The sequence below is a fragment of the Arachis ipaensis genome, chromosome B8, assembly GCF_059453495.1.
Source record: "Arachis ipaensis isolate K30076 ecotype BB chromosome B8, ASM5945349v1, whole genome shotgun sequence".
NCBI lineage: Eukaryota > Viridiplantae > Streptophyta > Magnoliopsida > Fabales > Fabaceae > Arachis > Arachis ipaensis.
This window is the reverse complement of record NC_142443.1, coordinates 45239390-45245445: the sequence shown is the minus strand read 5'-3', so window position 1 is coordinate 45245445 and position 6056 is coordinate 45239390. Positions and strand designations below refer to the sequence as shown.

The 6056-nt window shown below is 41.4% G+C and overlaps 1 non-coding gene across 1 annotated transcript; it reads left to right on the top strand.

The window, feature by feature from the left end:
• The first annotated feature begins 599 nt into the window (after positions 1-599).
• On the top strand, positions 600-703 carry LOC148547893 (small nucleolar RNA R71). The gene has a single exon (XR_015898704.1). It is a non-coding gene; the product is annotated as a small nucleolar RNA R71 (small nucleolar RNA).
• Positions 704-6056: the final 5353 nt, after the last annotated feature.

Genomic DNA, 6056 nt, shown 5'->3' with positions numbered 1-6056 from the left:
TCGGAGCAGATATGCTATTTTGGTTTTGATAAGCATATGAAGAAGTATTGTTGTGGGGGTGTTGAGACGTCCTCTGTGTGAATTGCTGGTGAGCTACATTGTTGTTGGAGTTGTAACGTCTCTGGTCTTGGTTTTGATCTTGCTCACTTCCCCACCCAAAGTTTGGGTGGTTTCTCCATCCAGGGTTGTAGGTTTTGGAGTATGGATCATAGTTTTTCCTTGGTGAATTCCCAATGTAGTTGGCTTGCTCCTGACTTCCCTCTGCTTCTTCATTCACTCCTTCTTGGATTGTTGATGAAGTGGAGATTGCTGCTACTTGGTTAATTTCCATCTTCTTGGTGAGGTCAGCCAGTTGCTGGGTAATGAGCTTGTTTTGGGCCAACAGAGCATCTACATTGTTTAGCTCCATTACTCCTCTTGTGTTCCCTCTTTCGGAAGCATAGAAGTAGTCGTTCTCTGCTACTGTTTTAATAACATCTATGGCTTTCTCAATGGTCTTTTTCTTGTTCAAAGATCCTCCAGATGAATGGTCTACAGCCTTCTTTGACTCATAAGAGAGCCCTTCATAGAAAATGTGCAGCTGCACCCATTCGTTGAACATGTCAGGTGGACACCTCCTTGTTAAGTCCTTGAACCTCTCCCATGCTTCATATAGAGTCTCACCATCTTGTTGCCTGAAAGTTTGGAACTCAGCTCTCAGCCTATTGATTTGTTGAGGAGGGTAAAATCTTGCTAAGAATTTGTTCACCACGTCTTCCCAAGTTGTCAAGCTTTCCCTTGGGAAAGATTCCAGCCATTTGGCTGCCTTGTCCCTGAGTGAGAATGGAAATAAGAGCAGTCTATAGGCGTCAGGATGAACACCATTAGACTTCACTGTGTCACATATTCTCAGGAAGGTGGTTAAATGTTGATTGGGGTCTTCTTGAACACTTCCTCCAAACGAACAGTTGTTCTGAACAAGGGTGATGAGCTGTGGTTTAAGTTCAAAGTTGTTGGCATGGATTGTTGGCTTTTGGATGCTACTTCCACAATTGCCTGGGTTTGGATTGATGTAAGACCCCAAAACTCTTCTATCCTCCCCAGCGTGATTTGCTCTACCTCCTCCCCCATGGTTGTGATCTTCTTCTTCATGATGGTTTTCCATGTTGTCTTCCATGTTTGTTTCAAAGAATTCCTCTTCTTCCTCAGCAGCAACTACTTTCTTTCCTCTTGCCTCCCTCCTTAATCTAAGGAAGGTCCTCTCAGGTTCAGAATCGAAGGAAGTTGAAGCCCCGCTTCTTCTCCCTGTCATACAACCATCAAGTGCAAGCAAGAAAAGATAGGTGCAGAAAGTATTTGTGTCAGAATTACTGTTAGTTGTGGGTGATGCAATATATCAAATAGTTAGTGGGTTAGCAAACAGAATTGAAAATAACAAAGAAGAACAAAAGAGTAGAGGGGGAAGGGAAGAAGTTTAACTAAAACAAAAAGTAAATCACTCAAACAGAAAATGAAATTCACAAAATAAAAATGCTCAAGCTAGTGATCTTCCAATTTAATCATTGTTGATGCACAATCAATCCCCGGCAACGGCGCCATAAAATCTTTATCAATAGCCAATTCCTTGGTCAATTGCTCATGAGAAGAGATGAAGTATGGTCACTGATTATACCACATGCATTTCCCAAATCAAGTATTGAGAGGGTTATAGTCACATACCCATCCAAACCCAATTTGGTCCAGCATGAGAAAGCATTTCTAGCTTGATCTCTTCATTCCTCTTTCAAGGTTCAAAAGAGATCCAAGTTTGAATAGCTTTTCTTCCAAGATAACTACTCAATTGGATGAAGATCGAAAGCTTTCAAGTAAAATCAAGAGAAAAGATAGAAGAAAAATAATGAAAATTAGTATTGATCCATCAAATTACAACAGAGCTCCCTAACCCAATGAAAGGGGTTTAGTTGTTCATAGCTCTAGGAAATGAAAATAAAGATGGAGAATACATCATAAAACTAGAAAATGCAGAGAAAGTAAAATACAGAGAGTAGTTCTCTTTTTCCAGCCTCCAGAACTCCTTTTACAATCCAAAGCTACTCCTATATATACTACTCTTCTCAGCTTCTAGTTTACTCTTCAAGTCTTGGGCCTTTGGATCTTGAGTTTGAAGAAGTTCTTTTCTTCATTTGGGCTTGGCTTTACTTGCAGAGAGAAAGTGCTAAGTGGGCAGAGACTTCAACTCAGGGCGTTAGGGGTGTTAACATTTAGTGAAAGTATAAGTTTGAGAACGTTAGTGACACCTAACATTTTCACTAACGTTCCAATGTACCCCTTTGCCTCACGTTAGAGCTCCACGTTAACTAGGTTAACGTGGCTTCTAACGTGGCCTTGCCAACCTTTGAGAACGTTAGTGACACTCAACATTGTCACTAACGTTCCAATGTGCCCCTTTTTGCTTCACGTTAAAGCTCCACGTTAACTAGGTTAACGTGGCTTCTAACGTGGCCTTGAGTGTCACTAACGTTCCAATGTGCCCCTAGATCTCACGTTAAAGTCCACGTTAACTAGGTTAACATGGCTTCTAACGTGGCCATTCTTATCCATCCCAACATTAGTGACAATGTTGAGTGTCACTAACGTTGGCTCATCATTCATTCCACATCGTTAGCTTCCACGTTAACTAAGTTAACGTGGAAGTTAACGTGGCTCCTTGGGGGGTTGTGTGGTTGCTTCCAACGTTAGTGACAATGTTGAGTGTCACTAACGTTGGCGACAACTCTCACTTCTTACGTTAGCTCCCACGTTAACCAAGTTAACGTGGGAGTTAACGTGGTGTGTTGCATCCTTAGGCCAATGTTAGTGACAATGTTGAATGTCACTAACGTTGGCTTCTCTTCCCCCTTTAACGTTAGAGGCCACGTTAACTAGGTTAACGTGGGCTCTAACATGGCCACTCATGAGTGTTTGCCAACGTTAGTGACAATGTTAAGTGTCACTAACATTGGCTCAACTTCCCTTTTCCACGTTAGAGTTCACGTTAACTTAGTTAACGTGACTCTTAACGTGGGCAATGATGGCTATGAGAGTGTCATTGGCAATCACTTTTCTCATTAACCTTGCAAGTTTCCTCCCTTTCCTTGCTTCCTCTGGTCCTGAAATCAAGCAATAGAGTGCATCAAAGTTCTAGTCCAAGTCATGGGCAATGCAACATACAATTTGTCACTAAACTTATGCAGAATCCTCATGAAATAATGTAAAATGCACAATGTATGCTTGAGTCAAGGTGTAAGTGAATATCTACCCAAAACTAGCTTATTTCCTAAGGAAATGCATGAAACTAACCTAAAAACAGTAAAGAAAAGGTCAGTGAAACTGGCCAAGATGCCCTGGCATCAAAAACATGATCCACAAAGTGTATAACTCAAGCAAGTTCTAAAAAAAAAATTTCAACCAATTGGGGTGGTGCCCTAAAAATGAGTTTCTTGAAAATTTTCATCATATTGATTAAGCTTATTCTAATGCAAAATTGTGATTTAGAAAAAAAATTTTTAAAATTCTCCTAGTTTACCCCCCCCCCCTTTTTTTTCAATCAAAACGCATTTCTTATATAAAATGGGTTGACTAGATTTTTAGCAATCCCAAAATTTTCCAATCACAATCAACAACTAAGATGCAAAATATATATATATATATATATAAGAGTATCTACAATATCATAAATATGTACAGTAATCTCAAAATGATCTAAAACATAAAGTGCGGAATAGAACAAAATAGAGTAGTAGCGAATAGAAATAAAAGTCTGAAAGTTCACCACATAAGTACAAACACCGGTCACGAACGGTGACCTCCCCACACTTTAGAATTAAGCATCGTCCTCGATGCTACTACTGAAGCTCGGGATGGGGTCAACAATTGCACCAGGCTGTGGCTCATGCTCAGGCTCGGGCTGTGGGACTAGAGGTGGCACTGGCTGTGGCTCTGGAAGTGGCACTGGTTGTGGCTCTGGAATGTCATGCTAGACCTCCGGAGGTTGCGTCTCTGGTGGTGCCTCCTGCTGTGTCGGCTCCTCACCATGCTCCTCCTCCTGATCCTGCTCGTCGGAGGCGGGAGAGTCTGGAAGTGGAGGAAGCTCAATGCCCTGTGATGCGAACACCTGATCTATGCGGTCAAGACGTTGCATGACACGATGCTCGAAGCGCTCCATGAAGAGAAGAAGGTGCTGCACTAACAGATAAGTCGGCTCAGGTGCTGCTGGTGGTGCAGGTGCTACTGTGGAGGAAGAGGGTCCAGCTGCTGTGGAGGATGAAGGTCTAGCTGCCTCAACTACCGCTATAGCTCAAGAACGGCGACTAGTCGGGCGCTTCTCGTGCACCCATACACCCCCATGGAATAGTAACCTCCTTGTCATCGTCATCTGGAGGTGGTGGTGTCACGTCATCGTCCTCCCACAGGACATCAGCTAGCTCAGCTAAACTAGTAACCAGTGTAGGAAACGGTAGCAAGCCGCGAATATGAGCTCTCCACATGCTATGCCTAATCAACCGGGGGAAATACACCTCTTTCCCCTCCATGACACACCCAATCAGAACTAGCATATCCATCAGAATCTCTGAGAAGCGAGTGGTAGGTAGGACATAGTGGGCGAATATCTGCTGCCAGGTCCTAGCCTCCCTAGTCAGATATGCAGAAAGCATCCCCTTAGGCTTTTTGTTGCTCGAATCCATCACCCAGGAAGAATCTAGTGTAGCAATCACGCGCTTAAGTGCCTCATAGTCAAAGGTCATGGAGAGGAGAGCTACATCTGCCTGCTGGTAGGCACAAGTCTCAGGAGTACCAACTCTGCAAAGCAGTGCATCCCCTATGGCATCCTCAGTGACCATAATCTCTCTACCCCTTAAGTGCACTGAATCCAAGTTCGGTCGGAAGAAGTTACAGTAAAATTCCTTAACCCACGAAATGTTAATCCTTCCCAAGTCTCTATCAACGAAATCCAATCCTAACTCCGAAATACGGGCGTTTATGGCACGCCTCACGTCATTGGGAAGATTCAGCTTCTTCTCAATGTTCAGCTTTTTCTTTGTATAACGAGAAAAGCATAGCTCGCAGTAGAGGTTTGGGAATTTGGTTGAATCAGTGGATGGAAGTAGCTGATTTTCTTTTTCTTTATCATTTAGCGGATTCTTGGCATAGTTAGCATATGGTGAGGGTGTAGAGGTCTTAGAGCGCTTCTTCTTTTTGGAAGTGGTGGCTATAGCCTTTCCTTTATCCGACATCCTGAAAAACAGAGATATTATAATATAAGCATATAGCCAAGTAGATATAAAGCACTCAAATCAAAGCATATTCATGAAGTGAATAAAGAAAGGAGATTTCTTGGAATGCAAGCAACAAAATACAGAATTCAAACTAGACTTCAAACCAAGAATTGAAACCATATTTTGCACATTATTCGTTTACTGAGCTTAGAAGGCACCATATCCAAAAGAATGATATAAAGAGTTAAGTTGAAAACAAAAGAAGTCAGTCGGTTAAGCAGGTTAAAGTTAGAAATTAGTTTGAAAATTAGTGATATGGTGATTACTATCTCAATTCGAAAGGAATGCACAAAACAAGGATGTAAGCACGTCCACAATCATGAATTGCAACAAGTCATTGATGATGAAATATAAGATTGCTAGAAAGCAACTAATATGAAAGCAAGTCACCAATCAATGTGAAGATCACTAGAATCATATGAATTTATGTTGGTAAAATCAATTCATTAAGGAATGAATCAATCAAGAAGCATTCAACACTAAATTCAATGATGCATCAAAGTCACAAGTTGAGAGAAGAGTGGAAAACCTTGTGGTCTATGTGGCTTAATGTAAATTATGTGGTCTATGTGGAAAAGCTTACTCAACCATGCAATGCATAGAAGCAAATCAGCATGAATAACAAGCAAGAATATGGAAAGCATGACCAAAGAACTTGTTCTTGAGGAGTTTTCAAAACCATTTAGGTAACAAAATTCTAATTGACACAAAAATCATCAAATAGAAGTTTGTTAATCCAATCAAAACATTGTTAATTCGAAG